This window comes from Bactrocera oleae, chromosome 2, assembly GCF_042242935.1.
Source record: "Bactrocera oleae isolate idBacOlea1 chromosome 2, idBacOlea1, whole genome shotgun sequence".
In the NCBI taxonomy this organism is placed as follows: Eukaryota; Metazoa; Arthropoda; class Insecta; order Diptera; family Tephritidae; genus Bactrocera; species Bactrocera oleae.
In genome coordinates, this window is record NC_091536.1 from 89,038,327 (window position 1) to 89,062,668 (window position 24,342).

Sequence of the window (24,342 nt, forward strand, 5' to 3'; positions counted from 1 at the left end):
ATAAAAGTAAATATTTGTATACAAAACAATCGTCGAAGAGTGTAAATATTTTCACACTTTTTCCTGTTCACTCTTGCTGTAGACCCGTAGCTGCTTAACGTTTGAGGAGTGGCTAGGTGCTCATTTAGGATGAAAAAATTAAATAAAGAAATACTTGATAATAAAACTCAAATAAGAAATATCATGCATAGAAAGAAAGAGTCACTGAACTGCTTAGTTTTAATTTGGAGATTTTTATCATGCGTCATGCTGAAGCAGTCCAAAAAATATCGGCGCGATTTAAGTGTGAATCTATGACTTCCAAGTAAAACGGTGTGCAAGAGAAATGAGCGCATCTTTGGGTATTAACTATCAATATAGAGCATGTTGTTGTATTTTGGGTATTATTGTTGTTGTGGGGCAGGTAAATAATAGAAGATATATACTATTTATATGTATGCATATGTATGTGTAGAGGAAGAACTCTACATAAAGAAGTTTATTCTCATTAAGTATAAGCACGTAATCACTGTTTTTACATGAAGTCACGTAACGTTGCAGCGGGTAAACAGTTACAGAATTTGACGTATTTGTTCCAGACACATTACCAGTCTAATGCTCTTGACTTAAAAAATCATTGTTCACTTTTTTTTTTTAATGCTTTTCTCAGGACGTGTTATTGTGCATTCTAGGAAAACTCGATTCTTAAGTTGTTACTAAAATATGCTCATATTTGTAAATTAGTAGTCTAAAGCACGAAATATATACTAATATATTTTTGCTGAAGTTGGAAAGGATTGTTTTTAAAACGTATCATAGAAAAATTCAAAACTTTTAGCAATATTTTCTAGTAAGTCGATCAGAGATAATTTTGAAGTATTCCTTCCGAATATTTTTACTTAAAATGGTTGGATGAAAATCAGTTTTGCTCACAAATTTTAGAGTAGTTCTCTTCCCAAAGCTGAGAAGGTGGTTCAGAATAACGGATACATAATAATTTCTACATACTATATATTTCTATTACAAGTAATGCCAGACAAAGTGATGATTATGACTTTATAGACTCGACCTTACATTTCGCTGTACCAAGAAGCAGATTGCGGTTATAACATGTAATATTGTAAAAGTATTATTACCTAAAAACAAGCATAGATTTAGGCGTTATAGCCATGGTGATGACAGAGTATACTAGTTTTCCAATCCTTTAGATAAAAATATATGGAAATAAATATGATATTGATTACAAATTTTTTTATTGACCATATATGTACAATCATTTACTCCCTCCACATTTTAAAGCATAAATTTTTGTCAAACAAATATATGGGTATGCAATTTAATTACATATCTGTATTAAGTAAGTCATTAAACTTTAAATTTTACAAAACACTTTAATCATATATATATATTTTTTTTTGATTCCGTTATAAACATTCTGATGTTTTTGTCCTGAGTAATCCTCACCTCAAATTTAAACCAATAAATTGCATTTCAAACTATTGCAACTCACTTCTTCTATAGTTGGGCATCTCTGGGAGCAAACATACCTTAAGAAGAGTCAACTAAGGACTTTTGTCACATGTAATTTTTATAAATCTATATCTACACACATTGTAGTGCAACCGGTTTACAATGACATTTCATCAGACCACAATTGCTTGTCAGGCATGCATTTAAATTTTTTTCTACTGTGTAGCCATGCTTGCGCGAAGATGCTCAAAAGACCCTGAAATGTCTAACTTTGAACATTAAACATTTGTTTAATATGTAATTGTTGTTGAAATTCCAAAATCGAATGCAATCACGGTGACAGAATATGTTTTATTTAAATATTTTAATGTGAGTATCTATTGGATAAGTCAATATATAATATGTAAGTGTACACTTGTGTACATATGTACTTTCTGAAGTAGTGGCTACTTGCTCATATAATGGACTAACATGAAAAGCAAACGTATATATTATAATTAGTTTTTTAGCAGAATATTTTTATATTTAGTATAATATATAATATTTTATATATTAGAGTTGTACTTTCAAGTAGTTTCTTTGCTTATATACCCTGAACAGGTATATTCAATAAAAAAAGTTTTGAGATAAAACCTCTACAAACTGAGAAAGTTTAAGGAACCTAATAAATGAATCTCGATTTGGGCAGAGCTGCAGACTGTTTAAAAATGGTTTACAATTAACACACATTAGAATTATATTTTATGAACATCAATTAAAGGGATTTAAGAATTGAGCGCTAATATGAATACTTAGGGTTGCCACCTAATTGAAACTTCCCAAAAAAAAATTACGTAAAGCACAACAAACTAAATAAATTTAAAAAAAATTACCGTTGAAAATAAGTTTTTTGGGCAGAGGGGCCAAGGTTCCATAAAATTAATTATAAAAATTACTGATATGAATTAATTACAACAAAGTTTTCTTTAATAGAGGGTTCTGTTTATATTTTTGGGAATTATTGCACACTCTTATATTTTTGTTCAAATCAAATTTATAAATAGAATATTTGTAAATATGAGACTGTTGAGTATATATAAGAAGAACCCGAAATTCAATATTAGAAATCGAATATATAAAACTAATCTAATTTGAATTCATTCTCACAGCTGAGCAACTACTATATTAATAGCAACTTAATTGGTAAAAACTAAAATATACAAATGCGTAAGCAAACACTGCCCTTGTAAAAGCCATAAAAAGTGGATATGTAATAGAGCCTACTTAAGTAGTTAGGTAAGAACGCACAAAGTCCAAAGAAACTGTTCTATCTTCTACATACATATATACGAATATAAAAAGTAATTTGCTTTATAATTATGAATACTTATAAAAATATTAGCAAATATGTGAAAATAAGTATTATTTAGTTATATGTCTGTATGTATTTTCTTTAATTTATTTGCCGTAGCTTACAACGCACACGCTCCAACTGTTGCCTGTACTTGATTTATATGTAAATATGTAAGCGTGCAGCACATTGTTATTCATTGCAGTGACACTAGCCAGTTTTTTTATAATTTAATTTTTTATTAGTTTTTTTGCTGTTGTTGTTTTCTTTGTTTTTTGTCTTTATGGACTTTTGTCACAGCTACAGAGCGCCGCCGCCACAGTTGAATTTTAATTGACGAAGATTTTATGATTTGCAGCAGGCGCTTGTCGATTACGCCATGAAGATGCAGCTATAGCAAATCCATGAAAAAATACAAAAACAATAAAGAAAACAGCGAAATACGAAATCAAAAAAAAAAAAAAAACCAATTAATAATGAATCTAAAAAGTAGCTAAAAAGTGGGACCAAAAACGTAATTTCGTTGAAAACAAAAGCACACTTTCCGTCGCTGCTGAATGATGCCCGCGCGGTGCATTGTGCAACAGTCACGTACTTACATATGGATGTGTGCGTGTGTGCAAGCCTCACTTGACTGTTGCGCTTCACCAAACAATTACGCCTCACAGTCCGCAGCTGCTTTGCATAAGAGTGTTTTATATATAAGTGTGAGTGTGTGGCATATATTGTTGCCATAATGGCTGCATAATGGACGTGTAGCTTATTGAAATTGTCGCCGTATTGTCAGCTTAATTGCCAGGTTTGTGTAACAAGTCTTTTGTTTGCGTATATGTGTATGTGCGTGCATTAGTGTGTTGCTGTGCTTGTGTTCGGCTTTTGTTGTGGATGCGCATTGAGTGATTTTTATGTTTTAATCAGCGCAGAAACACTGTAATTTTTAGTTATTTTTTAAATTTAAATATATATTTGTTTTTAATTTTTTTTCTGTTTTTATTTTTTAAGTTTATTTTACTATATAAGTTTTATTTTTTATATATATTTTATGCTTTAAAATGTCTTAAATATATTCGCAGAAAATTTGCATTAGAAAGTGCCCTTGTTCTCAGCTATTGAGCAGCGCTTTACTGCTAAGCCGTGCTTACTTGAAATTGCTATTACTTAAGTGTTGCGTAAACGTTTTAAGAGCTTTTACGACACGGTAGTAAATTTTTACCGATAATTTTTAAGCCCTACATTTTTCCTAATATAATTATAGCTTTAAACTTAAATTTTTGTAGTTTACTTTTCTGCCTTCTAATTTTTTAGTAATAGATTCTTGAAATAGCAAGACAAACACAAAAAAAGTGGCATACTAATACTTTTTCTAGCTGAAATTCATAGCTTTTAGACTCTAAGAAGTAATGCTTATACACAACAAGTAGGCGTAGTTCGCACTCAGACACTTCATGGCTGCTTCAGAATGCGTTGCTCTTTGGCATGAACTCAATTTCACTAATAATTTCTTTTAGCAAGCAGCAAATAAATAGCGTGGGTGTAAGAAATGCAGTTACATTCGTACATACTGGGTTTCAGCCACTTCTATCAGCTTTTTGATAACTTTATCTACAACATGCCAGTGTGCTAACTCAACTTTTATAGTCTCACCACTGCAGCTTACCCACAGCTTCCTGCCGCATTCCACTCAACTAGCAACTGCTCAATATACATTCCATACACAGCTCCAGTCTCTTATGAGCATACAAACAAACGAATATATTTTTACCGTTTGCCGCGCTTTTCCCACTAAGTTCATAACCTTTTGCCTTACGAGTTTTTTATAGCATACTCTTACCAAATAACTAAACTTATTTAAATTTTTTTGTAGTCTGGCAGCTTTGTGTTGCCTCTTTGTTGGTCATTTATTTCGGTTGTCTATGTGACTTGGTGTGGCGCATCTGCTATTGGGCACATAGCAACCGTAATGTCTGCTCAGTTGGACAACTCTCACTTGGTGCAGTGAAAAAAATGCCAAAATTGTAAATAAAGTTTAAAAAAAATGGCAGAGTAAAAGGCGCAGCAGCGCAAATAAATAAATGGCAAAATTTATGAGCAGACATTATGAGCAATAAGGAAGATGTGCTTCATGCAAGGGACTACACAAAAATATAAAAACATGAAAAGAAAACAAAAAATATTAAGATATGAAAAAAAAACAAATATGTGTGTCTCAGTCGGCGCCACACCTTTTTTACACGCTACCATTTTTCATTTGGTTTTTGTTGGTTTTGCAAGTGTATAGTGGTTAAAGCTTACTGGTACTGCCGGAATTTGACATTTCGATTGTTGTCAGTGTATATAACAACCATCCAGTAGCAACAACAACAAAAACTGCATGCCGAATATTCGCAAAGTTCACTTTAATGGGCTTTATTTCTAAGCCGTTCATTGCTGCTTCGTTTTTGGTTGGGCACCTTAGTGGATTTAATTGTCGATAATAATTTGTGAAGATTTTCTTTAAAGAAGAATCTCTCACATGTTTTCGAAAAAGCAAATATGGGAAAAATTCATCAAATATTTGCATATATTATGCGAATTAGGGTGGTCGTTAAATGTAGGAAGTAAATTTTAGATGACTCAAATATCTATCATTTGAAGTTAATTTGCTGATTGAAGCTTCTTAAGGCGAAACTCGTTTCAAAGCATATAATTCACGCCGCTATACATGCGTACATATGTATTTATTTATAATTCACATGTGTGTGCGTGAAAAAATGTGTAATTAACTGTGGAATTTACAAACATTAAAATTGTGTGGCTAGTTGAGATTGTATCGTGTTAACAAGACAATTAAAAATTAACACAAATACTCAGCAACAAATAAGCAAAACATAAAAAGTAAATGAAAATCATAAACACATGTAGTGAGAAAACTTGCGTGCTATTTGTTCGAAAATTTAGGATATCACTCAGTTGCCAATAAAAAGTAACCAAAAAATATTTGAAGGAAAGTTATAAATGTTGATATATGTATGAATGTATTAGGGATCAAAAAACCAATTTTTTTCGATTGGTACTTTAAAACATAGGTTCTTAGACCTCTCTTCGAAAATCTCTCCAAGTCTGAGCTTTTAATTGTAACAGGAAGGTCCTCCTTTATGCAGTTTTAAAATTTATGTTATTATCAGATAGAAAAACTCATATCTCGTCTCCAACTACTTGAAAAAATAGCTCGTGTCACTTGTTTTGTAGGAAATTGCATGTTCTTCAAATAAGTCTCCTACAATTTTTTCGTAAACTTAACCCTTTAAAAAATATTAATAGTTGAAATTTCATTATTATTACCAGTGAACTATTTTTATGTTATATGGTGTTATAACAAAGAGGAGAGATTAAAATAATAAAAAATCTCTGCGGAACATTAATTCTAATTTTAGGAATAATCGACCCCAGTATTTCTTTCTAATATAAATCCGGCTTTCTATATAAGTGTCCGTCTCTAGCACCATTTACAGTTCAAATTTCGGCAAAATTTTGACACTGTAAATATAAAACACTCGATTTTCGAGAAAATTAAATTTTAGGAATATTTAAAATATCATTTGAACCATAAATACACCTTTTAGCAACAATTTGACGTCATCTAATGGATTTTCGGTAGTGACTCTCTGTAACTATACAAAGAAGTCTGTAAAACTTTAGCACAATCAGTTGCAGTTTATTATGTGCATAAACATACATACAAGTATAAGACTATTTTTAAACATATGTTGTAGAATATATAGCTCTCAGGATAATGAAAAAGTAAGTGGGTAGCGGCTGCCGAAACCAATCTGCAGCGCAAAACCCAAAGAATATTAAGAAGATGTATGACCAAACGCTGATTGATGGAAAACATTTATCATGTCAGCTAATTGCGCAAACAACAGCAAAAGAAAATAAAATAAAAACATGACGAAGTAACAGCAATAAAAGAAAGGAAATATATTTCACGAAAGTAGTTTCTATAAAATAAAGGAAAAAATATTTTAAGCTCCAATAAATAAGCTTAAGGGAGTGGAATAAAAAATTAAAAATATACTATAAAATAAAATAAATAAGGAAAAAATTAAAAATTACAAAAACTATAAAAAATAAGAAATCGGTCGCTATTCGATTGTGTAAAAACCATAATCGGTGAATAACTCAATCGTTGCTTATAAAAGCGTTTGCGTAAGTAAGAACGAAAGCAAAAAATTGGTTACAAATTATGAAATAAGTGAGGAAATAAAGCCGAAAAGAAGGAAATTCAAAAATCAGCAGCTTAAACTGCTGACCAAATGCTGAAATGCTTTAATTTTTAGTGTGGTTGTTTTTGTATTTTTGAGAATAATGTGGTAATTTAAGTAGCGAAAATTGGTCAGTGGCTCTTGGCAAGCAACAACAACAATAACAGCAGAAACAACCAACACGAAAGCACAAGCCAAGTGAATGAACTCACGGCGCAGCGGATTTTTTTCTATTAAATAGCTGATTAGCTGTAATTCGGGCGTGAAAAAATGGGAAATGATGAATGCAAGTTGATTTGCAAATATGATTGGTAATGTTTACTCAAGTATTAATTCAGAAAAAATGAAAAAAAAAACATTAAAAATATATAAACAATATTAAAGCGAGCGAGATGAAATATTAATTGAAATGCTACGCCGAGTAAGTCATGATTGAATTGTGTTGTTTTTGATTTTATGGTATATCGTATACGTAATTAACGCCAGATATGTTAGGATGGAAAGTCTTGAGCCTAAAGCGAAAAAAATATATATCATTACTCATATTTTAGATTTTTTTCTACTGTTAGCCATAAAAATAGTTAAAAACACACACATTCACACAAATATGTGAGCTTCTTCCTAAAGCAGCATATAATTTAATTATTGCTAAACAAGAATCATGCGGCGCTACAAATATGTATGTATACTTATGCCTAAGCCCATTTTTTATTTTTCTATAAATACTTTTAAACGAAAGTCCCAACAACTTTCTGCTGAAGAAGCTCTAAGTGAAAGCAGCACAAGCATTCAGTGCGATGCTGGTAAAATTAGGGAGAGGCGGCGCCAGCATAGCCGCCAAAACCTTATATGTTCCTCTTGCAGCATCAGCACAAATATTTGTATGTATATGTGTTGTTATTGTTTTTGTACGTTTATCTACCGAGTAAGTGTGATATCTGACCCATTATTCATTTGTGCGCCGACACGTACTTCTTGAATAAGAGTTTCCTAAAATTGAAATAATTGTGGCTTCTGCTAACTGTGCCAGCAGCTCGTACACATGTCCATAAGCAGATATATAAGAGTACCTAGATATGTGAGAGTACTTAAAAATGTAGCCAAAATAGGCAGTGAAAACCAATAAGCTAGCTTAAGTTTGGGCGAAAATGTGCTCATTTACATTTTTTTTCATTTTACTTTTAACATACTTTTAGTTTTGAAAACATTTAAAGGTGGAATGTAGGTTACGAAAAATATAAAATTAAATAGAAAGTGTGGAAGAATGGAATATACAAAAAATTAACTGATTTGACATAAACATTTTATTTCCAAGTTGATTGATTTTTTTTTGCAAAAGCTTCAGTTTATGTCCATATAAATATTTTCCAATGTAAAGGCTCTTTATTTTCAATTTTTACATTTCCGATATATTTATATAATAATTATTTAAGATACGCCAAGTATACTTCAATGCGACTCATATCTTATACATAATAAGGAACAAGTGAATAGATAAAGTTATGTAATTTTTCTAACTAGACTTAGCAATGAAAATTTGTAATGTTTCACATGAGAACTAACATAGATAGACCAAACAGGTTTCTTGCGTTCTTTCTCAGAAGGTTGACTTAGACACTTCGGAAATTCAGTTGCAAGAAAATCCGGGTTGCAAAGAATGCACTAAAAAAAATTTAATTAACATTTGATTTAAAATTTCTTTTTTATTTTGTAATCCCGAAAATCTTAGTTTAAAATAATTTGTAAGTTTCGAATCCCTAATACCGGATTAACAAGTAAAATTAAATTTTTAATCCAAAAAAAGAGTTAAAAATTGAAAATATGTTTTTCATTTAAAATTTTTGAATTCAAAATTCGCAACAGGATAAAATGGTTATATATCTCTATATTATTATAAGCCTACACCGTTAATAATAATACTGATCAAACAAAAAAAGCGTTGGATTCAAATCAATCTTGATTTTTGGAATATTTTCATTTTCCTAAAGAATTGAATACAAATCTTTTACTTTTCCTGAAGACATAAAAGATATTTAGTATTTGTATTGGGATTTTCAATATTTTTCTATGATTTCTTCTTAATAATTGCTCTTTTTCGAACTGGTTTCAGAGTTCTGTCAACTCCGCTAAAATTTCCATTTTCTTTAAACTTCAACCGCAATTAATTCAGTTTCTCCAGTGTTAAATGTCAGTTTTCAAAGTATTTTTTAAGGAAGTTGATGGAGATGATTATGGTATTTTTAATGACCAAGATAAGTTTTTGCAATTAACTTGAAATATTTTGTGGCTGAGCGACATTTTTTTTATTTCAAAACAATAAAATTCTAATGGTTTTCATAGATTTCTATTTAATGTTGTTTTAAATCATGTTTTATTTGAAGGCATCTCCTGCCCCCATACACTTAGCATATAAACATTATGTAACATCTCATCATCACTAGAAATGGTTTAAGCCCACGATTCGTGTACGTCATTAAGCGACCCTTTTTGGACACCGCTGTCATTGAATTCCTTTTAAAGCCGAATTCTTAAGTAAGTTAACGGTTTATAGTAACAGACAGTTGCCAATAGAAATAAATTACAGACAAACATTTTATTTATTCTACATTTTATGACAGTCGTAAAAATAATCCCGATTTTACAAGTTTCAAAACCAACAGCGAGTAACAACTTCGAACGAGTAACGAATAAGAACTAAAGCGCATGCAATTTAAATATGTAAAAAAAAAAAACTAGCGTAATTAAACGCAGGCGCTTCCTTAATACTTTTTTAAATTTTATAGATTAGTAGCGCTTACGAAGTGTACATCAGTGAGAGGGACAATACCTGTCTTTGTAGGAATATGCAAAACAGTGTGCCTCTCCTAACACCAATTGAGCTGCGGCGACTACTGGGAACTTGGCAATAACTGTGCTTACCAGCTGCGCACTCACACCGCGCTGTGTTTTTCGGCAATTGAACCTTTGCATTAATTGGCTTTAACTGCTTTGGACCTCATTTTGGCGCGCAACGGATATGCAAATGCATACATGGCAGCGAACGACAGTTGAAGTGCAGGCGCTGCCGCCAATTCACAAGGCGGCCATTAAACAGTTGGATTCGTTTAACTGCACACACATATACTTGCAAATATGCACACATATGCTTTTTTAGGCAAATGCGCTATCAGCCACAAGTGGCATGCTACTCGCCACTGCCACATGCCGCTGCGGCGCCCACTCGCCAGAATTGCCGAAAGCAGGCAAGAGCTTGCGCGCGCGACCCGAGAAAATTTATAAAAATAAACAATTATAACAAAGCATGTGAACTCTTCACACAAACACTTGCATCGTGCTACCACCGAATTCGGCAAAATGTCATACATATATGCATAGATATACAGATATAACGCGCGACCTAAATTCAAGTTGCAACTTGCAGTCAATAAAATATATGTGGCAGCCACGAATTGACGCCATGGCCCAGCGCCGTGCACAGCGTGTTCACCTGTCACTCGCTACGCTCGCTGGCGGTTTTCCTCGCAGCTATTTTCCTTCGCCGAAATAGTTTTTTTCTATTCCAATTTTGCTCGGTTTGCCTTTTGTGGTTACAAAATGCAGAAACATTTTAAGGTCAATTAAAAGTGGTTGGAATTTTTGCGGGCAATCGACATACAGACAAAGGAAGCCAGAAGCGAGTAGAAAAAGAGCAACTTGTGCTTTTTTGTGACAACAACGGTATATGGAAGAAAATATATATAATAATAACGTTGTAGATAATGGTATTGTGAATAAAAATTGAAAATAAAGTATGAGTTTGTAAAATTTCAAATAATATTTAATGAATATTATGTTTATATAAACAAAAACTATTATTACATTAGGGTGGTAACGATTTCTAATTTTTGTTTAGATCGCTCTGGACTCAATTAAATTATTAATGAAATGAAAAAATTCTTCCCTACTATATATTTTAACGTCTTCTTTTAGAGCTCGAAAAGCTGCACGTCGGTTGTTGACCTAATGACATTTCGCAACTTATCGCTATCACATGCATTCCGGATAGGCATTAGTGACGACGATACCAGCAGAAAGTACAGGGAAATGAACATAAGAGTGACGCTGGAGAACTTTTTTGATGCTGTCCAGCCTTATTTAGAACTCGTCGTAAATATCCAGGAGCTTCGCTGCTCAAGGGACTAGATGAATTATCAAAGTTATGTAGCAAGTTTATCTCGAATTTTGCGGAAAGCGATATGACGGAAACCTCCATCTGGTATTACTTAGTAATTTAAAACAAGTGATTTAAAGAACCTCTGAAACGGTAAAGACTGAAAAGTCTCAAATAAATTCCCTTAAGTTTAAATTGACTTAAGTAGCATAAAATATGTAACATATATTATATCTTTGACATTTTATTTATATTTGCGTATTGCCTGTTGGTGGAATATTTGGGTAATTTAATGCTTTTCTTACATTTATGACGATGTTCCTACAAAGAGGCAGCATTAGAAGGAAATTGTATTGACAATTTACTGAAAGTGGCGGAAACCAAAAAATTTAGAATTGCTTCATCGAGTTATTAAAAAATATATATAATATATAGTAAGAGGAATAAAAATAATATTTTCATTTAGGATAGCAATAGTGAAAGGGTTTATCATATGATATGAAAAATCCTTCTTGGCACCATTTAGCAACTATAAGTTATTTTTCCTTATTTAACAATTATATCGTGAGTGCAGACAACAATTAAATAATGGAAACCAGTGGCAAAATACTTATTTGGAATAAAAAGCGAGCGGTAAAGATCTATGCATATCCGATTCATGGATTTTAATAATAAGTTTGACATAGAAAATATTTCAATTTCAATTGTGACAACGGTAAAACTAGTTCAGCGGGACAAGTCACGACGTAGCGGCCACTTGTTGCGGACGCGATGTGTTATAGTGTTGTTTTTGCACAAAAAAAAACATTAAAGTTTATATATAAAAGTGATTGATTATAGTTTATATGTATCATCGAGGAGAGGAATGGGTATGGGGCAAAACTATAAGTATATTGGAACCTCTCAGCGGCAGTTGAGTATCTATGAAAGTAAGCAAGGAAATAATTTATTTTTAGCAGAAAAATATTAAAATAATGTCGAAACCAGACTATTTTGTGTTAGGCAATATATCACGAAAGCAACAATAACATTTATGCTAACTATCCCATATCTGATGAGATGACTATCTATAATTTACAGTAAGGCAAATAACAGTCTAGTTAACAACATGTTATAAATGAAGCTTTTATTATGCAGCCGGCACACGAAACAATAAAAAATTTAGTGAAACAAAAATCAGTAAGCGTGAAAACACAGCAATAAAACGGGCGCTTGCTATTTAAGACTCTTATGTTAGCCAATAAAATATAGCAAGCTATAAACAATCAACAGCAAACAAATAAATACTCGCTAGAATTCAGCGTAATTGCATTTGTAATTTACTGATTACGCCAACGAAATATAACTATGCGTATGTGAGTAAATGGTTATTAGTAGTTTAGTCGCGGTCACAGATGCAAAAATTGATCAAGCAACCGGTCAGCCAAATAAAATATTCAATTACACACATACTTCTAGGCGTTCAAGCACTGAGCAACGTGAACTGTTTCAGCTTTTCCCACAATTAAGCGGTTTCCACGTTTGCCATTGTTTTGTCAAGTATTTATTTAGAAAATGAGATATGCACCGCGACCTAACGTCTTTGTGCCCTAGTATTTATTACTATTCCCGCCGTTAATGGGAAGCAAACTAATTAGAATAGAAGTTGGAAAAAATTGCTGCTTCAGAATGTAAAGTTAGGTAGCTGGCTTTACTTTCGAGATATTTTGCTGTTGTTGCTCAATTATAAAATTTATTTATGTAGTTTTTTGAGCACGCTAAAAGCTCAAAATATTTTTTCAATAGGATTACCATTTATTCGAAATATCAATTCAATAAAACTGATATAATAAACAAAATAATATAATATGAGTGCCAAAAGAATTCGAAAATGTTAATAAAATATTTCCTCAACTAGTGTTGCTATCACTTAGAAACATATGTAGAAACACGTTTTTATTTCAAAAATTTTAAAATAACAATATTAGTAATTATTAATGTTATTTGAACAAATTATAACACGTATCTAAGCATTTAATTAGGATTGCCACAATTTGAAATTTTAATTCAAGTAAGTTTTTTAAAAAAACTTTATATTACAATATCAGTAAATATGAGCAAACTCTTCTGCAAATTTAAATTTTTACATGGTTTGTGGACAGAGTTGCCATCTATTTAATATTTTCAAATAAATTCAATATTACAATTTCAGTACATTTGAGCAAATCTTTATTTATATATAATATAACTATTAATTTAAGATTTTTTAACAGAGTTGCCATATTATGGAAAAATTTTTTAATACATTTTTGTACAATATGGGTACAATAAAACAAACTTGGATACATAAACATTTTTAATAAGTTTTTACGCGAAGTTCCCAATTTTTTAAAAATATAAATAAAACAAAATTTTTAAATAAATTTTATAACACAATTTTGGCTTCTAAAAGAAAAAAAGGAAACGAAAGTTTTTTTAGAATAGTTTTTAGAAGCTTTCAGTATCTGTGTTTCTTATAAGAAATTTCTGCTTTATTGTAAGAAATTTTCTATAAAACCTTTTTGTCCTTAATTTTCGATATTTCAACACATAATACACTACTAGGCGTACTTAGAATAACTTAGTTAATCTGTTATACACTTTATTAAACTTTTTTCTTTCGTTAACCTTGAATGTGGTTCTAAGATTTTAATAAATAACTGTAAAATATTGATTGGCGCGCTCCTTGCTAGCTTAATTACAATATTTAAATTTTGAGAAGTTCTGCGAAATATGAACAGCGTACTCAAACATTCAGCTTTTTAATTGTTTATAATTTGTTTCTATTAACTGTGTATAAGCTGTTTACCGACTGACGAAGCGGAGAACATTGCACGCCGGCAGCTGCCGAAAGCAGCAAAACGCCAGCTGTTCGGTCATAAATTAATGCAAAGGCAATTTTTGCTAATCACTCAAGATAAAATTAATATAATTTATAAATATATATATTCTACTCCCTGGGAACGGGCGTATTTTATGCAATACGCTATTGAAATGAGTCACGCGAATATTGGGATAACATGAAAGACTCATGACACGAACTTGCGCTGTTTAGGTTGAAGAATAGAGATGTTAATTTGAAAAAGTTTCGGCGAAGTGATTCGCATGAGTTCACAAGAAACGGATTTACGTAAAAAATGTGAGAAAATATTTTTCCATAATTTTTCGTATAATTTAACATATGTATATAATTAAGAAATCCTTTCAGCTTGTGTTGCTTACTATCGACTAAGCTAGGTAAACCAGAGTTTAATGTGTTTAAAAAATATTTAGTTTGTACTCCTTTATACCATTAGAGTTTTTTTTTGCATTATTTATTAATTTATACAATAGAAAATTTTTTTATTTCAATTTCCAGATTTCTCTTTTTAATTTTTACATTTTCTATCAAGGTTTTAAATTTTTATATTTTTGTCTATCTACCAGTATTTGTTCTTATTTTTTAACCTTCACAGTTAACCAGATTTCGCCGTTTTATATACTTAACTATTTATTTTTTCATTTTTTAGGTAACATATAGCTTTCTATACAAATACAGTCAGTCCTTACCCAAACACAATTTTTAAGATAAGCAGTAGAGATAACCATTTTTTTAAGAAGTCTGGTTAAAAAATTATTTTGCAAACATTAATAAAAAAATTGTAAATATAAAATGAATTGAAAGTAACAAAATCAAGCAACTGAAAGCTCTTGATGTGTGGTAAAAAACCAAAATAATAAATATAAACTTTTGACAAAGGCAACAAGTTTTCATTCAAGTAAACACACACAGTAACACATACACTATGTATTCATGCGTAATTATGAAAAAGATCACCAGTAATGGTAAGCAATGAATTTTGGGTGACCGGTTATTCCTCATAATGACTGACTGACCGTCACACCAACCACCAGACACAGTAAGACTGCACTGAACGTGAAAACCAGAAATCTTCGGCAGCTGAAAGTTAGTGAAATAGCAAAGGAGAAAAAACACAACAGAAAGGCAAAAAAAAAAAATAAACAACCAAAAAATTTTAATTTCACTTTTGAAGGGTTTTATGCAATTATATAATTTATGTATCTTATATCAGTTATCTTTACCGCCGCCGACGCCACCGAGTGAGTTTGTAATTGTTTTTTATTATAACTTACAATTGGTTAGCGGCGAAGCCAAAGCTACAAATGAGCTATCAAAGTTTGAAACAAAATCGTAGTGAATTTTTGAGAATTATATCTTTAATTTTTTATTCTAAATTCTTGATTTGTCTTAAAAATTACTTACGAAGTTGGTACTCTCCTTCTTAAAAACAGCTGTGCTTAAAATTCAGCCAAGCTATGTTAACCAACCGAGTCCACCAACTTCAACACTGAACACTTCTAAATAGAAAGATTAGTGCCTTGAAAATAGTCCTCATTGTACTTAAAACTGGTTTAAAGCTCAAAGAGGCCTTTATTGATACATAAACATATATCTGAGTAATATCTTGTGGGCGAAACCATAGCCAAGTGGCACAGTTTAACGCTTAATAGAGTCTATTAAAGCATTTAACGATTGAAAAGGCGCCATTGGACAAATTTAAATTGATTTCGAATAAAATATATAACAAAAAATACAACAAAAACAAAAAAATAAAAATAACACAGGTATGAAAAGAATACAAAAAATACTCAAACCAGTCACCATTGCTCATCTTCGCACAGCTTGCGATCGTAAGCACTTGGCTCAGCAGCCGCTTGTGAACTAGCTTGTTTGTGGCGCAGAAAACAAGTTAGTGAATATAATTTGAACGCCCGCTAATGTTGGTCAACAACAATAACTAATTTGGATTTTGTCAAATTTTCTCAATTTAAATAAATTTGTTGCTTGATAAAATATTGCATACACGAAATTTTGAAGGCCAATATAAGTCATCATTAACATTAATATCAAAAAAAAAAATTTTAATTTCCAATTTTGTGATATCTATTTTTTTAGTCTGGCTACTTAAAGATATTTTAATTTGCAAAATTTGCAAATGACGCTATTTGGATGAGCACTTTTGGCAAGCGTTATAAACACCCTCTGACTATCGCCTTGATTGTATGGAGGAAATAAGCGTTAAACACAGCGGCGCAGTTGTGACGTGATGCGCGCGCTGTTTTTGAGACATTTTATGATATAATATTATTTTTCCAGCTATTTGCTTGCTTCTTCTATTTTTTCATAATTATTTTCTTGTTTTATTATATGCAGTTAATTAATTTCGATTTTCTCTGCGAATTTTGGAATTAATGAATTAGTCATCAACTGAGCGGTATTATAAACAACATAAAATTATTGCTTTTTATAGTTATTGATTCCCACACGCTTCTCTAAAGGTCAAGTCTTGACACTATTTTCCAAAATTTTCGGCTATTAAATTCAATAAATTAAAATATTATAAAAGTTTAAGAATTTGGTGCGCGACTTCGCTGGACTATTAATATTGACATCCTTTGTTGCCTACATTTAGGATTCCCTTATCTCTCTATTATATATATAAGTTTTCTGCTGCTGTCGAGAATCAACTAACATAAGAGATAAGCAAAAATTATGCATGTTCGTTTGTGTGTCCAAACTTTTTTCGCTGAAATTGAAGTTGCAGTCTTTTGTCTGGAAATTAAAAATTGCATGATATAATCAGAATTTGTGTGTCTTTTTATCAGTTGGTCTATTTATCTCTGACGGTTAACATGGGTCGTAAACTGTTGAAAGATTTGACGGAAGAAGAAAAATTAGAACGTGTAGCACGTCGAAAGGATTGTTCGAAACATTGTGTTTGAGGAAGTTATACAATCAAAATCCAAAAAAAATATACTGATTAAAAATTAAAAGTGTTGACTATATTGTTTTCTTTATTTTTTTCGCATGTTAAGTCTCAGCGAGACTAAAGGTAAGAGCGAGATGTTTTGCCGGGGGGCGGACGAAGGCGAGCGAGCGAAGCGAGCGCCCCGGAGCGCAGCGGAGGGCGCCTAATTAACTATATATATATACTATTAGTTTTTCAGTTAAAGAAAACAAATTAATAGCTATTATAAAAATAATGATGTCTTTAAGCTATATTTAAAGATTTCATTAATTGCATTACATTTACATTTCAGTAAGTAAATGGAAGTTAAAGCTAATTAAAAACGTTCAAGTTGAGAGAAATTTGTAAATATATGAATAAAGAAAAAGAAAACAATAAATCCAATGGTTCAAATTCTAAATTTTGTGATAAAATTCTTATAAAGACAGCAACAGTATATTGTAGTTTATTCTACTCTTCCCGCATCTATGTTAAGTGGGAGTTATGTATATAACTTAAATTATTCTTGGGGTGTTGAAAGTTTTGTCACGCTCTATAGCTCCATAATTAAACTTTGAAATAAAGGCTTCATACTTTATACAATAACGCTAATCATCCAAACATTATAGTAGATAAAACTACGAGTATAATTCATATGTTGGCACAAAAATTTTTGGTTTACCGAAGCTGTCATTTTTTAATACCGAAATTACGGAATGCTCATACTTGACTCGAATTGAGCGTCTGAATTATTAAAAGTATTTTAATGCAATATAATTAAAAGCGTTAAAACTTATTATTATGACATGCACCATCCCGAATCTCTCCCTATAAAATCCCGAAATTCTGATAATACCGGAATCGGATAAATGGGATTCTTAAATTTTTTAAACTCCAGAAAATTAAAATTAATTAAACATTGTAAAAATACCATTTAAGTTCGATGCCGAAAAATTTCTGAAACTGTCAAATCCCGAAATTTCGGGATTATCATAAAAATTATTTAGTTCTTTAATATAATTAAATTTTAAAATAAAATTGAACAAATTTTTTTTTTTTTAAAACAGGTCTCACTCTGAAGCTGTAACTTTATGAGTAACGTTTGTGTTGGAAAATAAATAATAAAATCTCATTTTTATTCTTATGCATTTTATAACGTCATGCACTAGTATGGATCATACTTACGCAATATAGTAGCAAAACGAGTATATTTTGTGCTCACTATTTACTAAGAACAGAAAATGCTTAAAGCCATAAAAGCATCGAGAATTTAAACAAATTATCGTACACTGGTTTTTGGTTACACATATATACATACTTGTATATAATTTTTGCAAATTTATTTCTAGGGTCAATGTGGTACACACATACAAACATATTCATATATTCTAATTTTTTACCAATATTGACTTTTAATATCTACTCACCAGTCAAGAAATATATAATTGTAGTTGTAGCAGACTTATTCCATTTAATTCAAGATGCATGTGTTGTTGTAGTGAGTTTGTTTAAATTTTTAAGCACACTTCATTATTATTAGTTATTTACTTTGTTGCATCCACATTTGTATATAGGTATATTTATAAAAGAGACATTCGCGAAAGTTGTTAATTATATTACGAAATTGAATATTTACTTTGATTAAGCTTCACAAACGAACACTTCATATATTTATGTATTTTAACGCATACAAGAACATGTATTTTATAGCAATTTATGTAGAAGACAAGCGGCTGCACTGAAAGAAATATAAAATATTTGTAAATAACGAGCATAAATTAAATTGACACAACAACATACATAGTTGCTGAGTTAATAGAAAATAAATAAAAGTTCATTGGCAAGAAAATGGTCTAAATGTCTACGCATATACACGCACATACATATTTTGCTTGTATAAACACACTGTTGCATTTGGATTCATATCTGAAGCTATATTCCCATTAGAATTCTCAACTAAAACCATTTACATTCTTCACAATCTCTTGTTTATAATTTTTCCTTTGATTCACATTTATTCGACATTACATACTAACATACAATATATACATATACATATGTACTTGTATATAAATACAAATGTTAATTCTTTGGTAATACGTTTGTCACACACAGCAGGTCTTTTATATAGACATTAATTGTAAATGTATTTTTGGGTATGCACATACACATAAATGTTACACATACAGATATATGTATAAGTTACGTAATAAAATAACAGAGTGCATTAAATTGTTTGGCGTCTGTTGCATGATGAAAAGGGCACAGGAATTTCAGTTGTCATAGCAGGAAAGGCTTCATAATGGAACTTTGAGATATTATTTGTCTCAGTTCATCTTTTGTTGTTTGTGATTGTAATTTGTGTGTTTTTGACTGTAGGGCCACGGATTATTAATGGTGACAATAAGAACACCAATGTTCGGAGCGTAATTTCTATATTGTTTTTTCTATGCAAGTATGAAATTGATGACAATTTACCACGACAGCTGTTACAATTGAGAACTTTTGATGTTTTTATAGTGTTAATGAATATTTTGTGTTATAACTATATGTATTTTAATGAAGATATATTTATCATATACTGACAATTGTACTAGTTATATTTTAATTATATAAAATATTTATTTTAATAATTTTTGTTGTTTTTAAGTGATAAGTAAGCAGCTTCGAAAAACTTTTTGGATCTTTAGATTAAATTAACAAAATTTGGACATTGTTTGTTTTATCAGACACCAAAAAATTTAAAAACATCAATAGCATAGCTCATTTTTCTGAGTTTTTAAGATACAAATCTGCATACATCCTTTTTTCTCCAATAAATGCTCATTTGTTGGAACCGCTGATATCGGACCACTAAAGCATATATAGCTGTCATACAAACTCCACGATCGGAATCAAGTACTTGCACGGACAAATTTTTATATTTGACGAGATAACTCCAACAAATTTCTCTTTGGTTATTGTCTAAGACAACGGTATAATAGCCGACAAAATTGTTCAGATCAGTCCACTGTAGCATATAGCTATATCAAGGTATAAGGTATATCAAGGTGCAGATTCTTTTATACCCGTTATGCTTTAAGAAATGCACCTTTGTAGGTTATTATAGCTTCGGTGCAGCCGAAGTTAGCGTTTTATTTTTTTTTTGAAAACACAAAAATTAATAAAAATCTGAATTAAAAATTAAATAGATAGTAAAAATTATTTTTCCTGAGTTATTTTTTAATAGAATTATAACATAAATACTACAATATATTTCCATTAAACGAAGTTGCAAAAGATTTTCACGGAACTGTATCTGATAAAATTTCTTTTTCGAATCACTCCTTTAAAATTTATAAAAAAATGCAAACCCAACAAAGATAAATAGAAGTGCTATCTAAACAGAGAGATTTTTGGTAGAAAAATAAAAAAAAATAGTTTTTGAAAAACTTTTAATAGCCACAATTTGAAAAGCAAGACTTGCTACGAAGATGAGCATAGTGTGCGAAAATGGGTATGGCTATTTGCACAGTTGTGTTACATAATACAATAACAGCCACAAGATCTGACGAAAATTTGTTGTTGCTTAGGCACGAAGAATTACTGAAAGTGGAAAATGTATTTTCTCAACAACAAATTTCACTTTTCTTTAAATAAGAGTGAAGATGAAAATACACATTTCCATGAAAATCAATATCCATGTGCAACAAAAATTTGAATTTCATTAATTTATGGCAGACAGACACCCACGTGGTGTGGCCTAATCAAAATATGCTGTGAGAGTAAAAAAAATAACAAAATAATTTGCAACAGTGAAACGAAATTCCACGAAGTTGTTGTGAGCGCTTTTCTCGAGTATTAGAAATACAGCAAAAGGCAATAAAACTAACAACCAAAAAAGAAACAAAGAAAATAATAAAACTACAATTCCAGTAAAAATTGGCTGCAGTTCAGTAAAAGTTGTCTGGTAACTTCTGCAACAACGTGACAGCGGCGCAACGGTGTCAAATGCCGGGTGGTGGAGAGAACGCGGCCACAAAGAGAACTCGCAGTGGCGTTGCGACGCTGCGGGTTTACATTATTTATGCGGTTTGTAAATATGTTTGTATGTGTATGACGGCCTGTGGCAACGAAATCCGCTTGCAACGCCAGGGCATCTGTGCAACCACAGCTGCACAGCACAGTTTGCTTGCCATGCTTTTTGTTGCCGCATGGAGCTGGCTGGGTGCCTGGCTGGTTAACGGCACAAAAGCAGCACCAGCAGCGGCGACGCGCCAACAGCCAAGTGGCAGCCGAAGGAAATGAGGTCAACTGTTGTGCCGCCAAATGGCAACGACAGGTAAACAGTTGTAGCAACCGGCAGCGCAGGAAAAATGGCGGTTGAGAGAAAAACAATGAAAATAGATAATAATAAAGTGCATGCAGCAATGGTTGTGGCACGATCAACAATCACAGCAACAACTGCAAATTTATAAAAATAAAGACTTGATTGAATTTTCTAAAGTTGGTCGGTGGAGATAAGATAAGAAGAAGAAGCAGCTACAATGCAGACTCAACGCCAATTTGTTCAAAAATGGTTTTGTTTTTTGTGTTCTTTCGGTTGGCTTTTTTCTTTTCTCCGGTTTGTTTTCGCATTGCCACAATGGCAAATGCACGCATGTACCGTTAGAAAGCGCGCACGCACACTTTCAATAGCAAACATGATGCGTTGCCTGCCACACAAGCGCATATCCAGTTGGAAAGTAAACGGAACGACGACAAGCAGCGACCGGTGGCCATGGCAGTGTCTCGACCGCCATGCTGTAAATGTCATTAGCGTACAGCGTTTAGTTGGCTGTTGGCTCGTGCAAATTGTCTGACGTATGCGTGTAGCTTTGGCGTTGCGTAGACGTGTTGCAGTTTTTTTTTTGTTTCTTGCTATTCTTTTTTGCTTGTTTACTATTATAGCTTGTATTTGCTATTCTGTATGATTTTAGTTATTTATTGTACTCTTGTTAGGCCTTGAAGCACTATGACTCTAGTAGTAGTCACTTCTTTAGTGTAGTGCAACGATTTTGTTTTCGGATTCTATTGATAAATGCGCGATTTATTTGGTTTATCGCGTTGAGAGAAAGGAATTTGTGCAGTGATTTGTTTTTTGTTGTTGTCTTTCTTGCAGTTTAGTAAAGTGGTTTAGTAAAGTGGGTCATTGCAGAGCGTAGCATCAGCATAAGGAAAGTACACTTAAAAGCAAAATAAATATTGTCAATTAGCAATTCAAATAACTGTTTATTATCGTTAAAATGTTACAAGTAAAAACAAATAAAATTAAAATAAATATTTTTGGCTTTTGCTTAAGGGGTATATTTGATATACTACGTATACCTTTTTTGGAAGTAAGTTTTGGTAAAATATTTACCAACAATTTAAGAAGTTCAAACCGTTTTTTTGCAATTAGAACTTAATAAACTGCTAAGGGTCGTATATATAGAGCTTGTATAAGTCAAAATGGATTTATTTCTCAGCCTTCAGTTCTTACTCCCAACAGTGTTTTGAAAAATCATATTTTTATTTAAAATCTATTTTATTGCTTGAAATATTAATATTTGCTTTATAATTGGGATATTATTGTAGAGCTCCTTAAATCTTATTTGAATGAATAAATAAGTTTAATAAAATTGTAGTAAAAAGAACAATTAGAATGTTTAGAATTTTTGAAAAAATCAAACGAAACAGAAACTAATCTTTGAATACAATTTTTTATTTTACTTGCGATTTTTTTTTATGGTCTACTTGAACTAAGAACACAGTAACTCGATTTATCGATCCAAGAAAGAAATTAAGGTTTTAGTTTAGCATTTACTTTTTTATATATTGAGAAATATTTCTGTAATTAATGATATATGATGAAATCAGTTGTGTTAGTAGATTTAGATAATCTTAAATGTAGGATTATAGTAAGTGTTTAATTTTTAATTTTTTTGAATCTAAGAAGCATATTTAAAATAATTAAAATGCTCGATACCGCAAAGGCACGCTTTCGTCAAAAAAAAAAAAATTTCAAAAACATTCAAGATTTATATACATTCATTTTCATCCAATAGCTCATTTTATTATCTAAGTTCTTATAAAAAATAAATTTTCGGCTCCAAAAACTCAAATTTTTTTAATTTGTAAGAAAATTTAATTGAAATTTCTATCAAAATATACCATTGTCTATTTAATGATTTATATTTAAAACTTACTTTAGGAGTAGAAAAACAAACACTTAAGTTTTTAAGACGATTATATTTTATTTTTGATTTTAAACTGGAATGCATATGTAAAAATACAGTTATATACATTTAACAGTTGTGCACAGATTACATTCCGATAATTAATGTTTTTTAAATTTTAATACGGTTTTTTAGTTGTTTTATTAATTATAATTTAAATATATTACACGTAGTTAAGGAATATATTTTGAAAGCTTCATTGAAAGAATTTTAAACATCTCTTTCAGAACCACCAAAATTTTTTCAAACACTAACTTTCGTGAATTTTAATCAAATCATTAATATTTTTTCGATTTACTTTTCGCTCAAAGAAAAAGAAAAAAATTTTAATGTTAAATGTTTAAAGTTAAAATTTATTTTTAGTATTTAATAAAATATTATTTTAGTTTTTGTGAACTTTAAATTCTGCAAATTTAAAATTTTGTAAATGTCAGGTTTTTTAATATTAAAAAAAAAATTTTTTTTTACTTTCACATTAAACTAGTGGTTTTCAATTTACTTCAACCATTAATGCACTTTTTTAATTATATATATTTTGAAACCCTCTCATTCAGTATCATTTTAAGAATCATTCCTAATAATTGCACATGCAGGTAGTGTGGTTTTAACGTGTCTAATAATAATAGTAATAATTGTTTCTGTAATGATTGTAATATTTTTGTAACTACATTTTTTTATATTAAGAAAGCTTTTTGTTATTTATCGCTTTTTTGAAAGGCATATATTTTTACACATTTGAAAAACAAAATTTTCTAAATAATGCTCAATTTGGAGTATTGCTGTTTTTCTTTTTGCGTTAAATTTGCGTATTTCTAACGGTAATGCATTCTTGCGATAGTAAACACACGTTTTAAACAATAACAATAAACAGTTAACAAATGAAGGTGAATGAGTAGAATATTCATTAAGATAAGTTAGCACTTAAATTTATTTAGATTTGTTTTTCATAGAATAAATTTTGCGGTGATTTCTTTAGAAATAAAGTAAAAAAAAATTAATTTTAATTTTTTCCATGAATTTCAATATTTTAAAATCACTTTTTTATTCTTAATTTATGCTTATTGTTTAAAACCAATTTTCATTCTTGCTGTCGTTTTCCGTTTTATTCTTCATATATGCATTTTGT

At 30.8% G+C, this 24,342-nt stretch overlaps 2 protein-coding genes across 3 annotated transcripts in view; both read right to left on the reverse strand.

Annotated features, from left to right (window-relative positions):
* LOC106624824 (cadherin-99C-like) overlaps positions 1–24,342 on the reverse strand; it is a 388,115-nt gene that overhangs the window by 362,770 nt on the left and 1,003 nt on the right. The window contains exon 2 of one of the 2 annotated variants that reach the window (XM_070105969.1): positions 18,408–18,713. The gene's annotated coding sequence lies outside the window, so the exon portion shown is untranslated. Of the gene's footprint in view, positions 1–18,407; positions 18,719–24,342 lie in introns of both variants that reach the window. The other variant, XM_070105968.1, reaches the window with a different exon arrangement.
* The window catches only part of LOC118681661 (cadherin-99C-like), a 383,201-nt gene that overhangs the window by 84,450 nt on the left and 274,409 nt on the right, over positions 1–24,342 (reverse strand). The window lies entirely within an intron of this gene.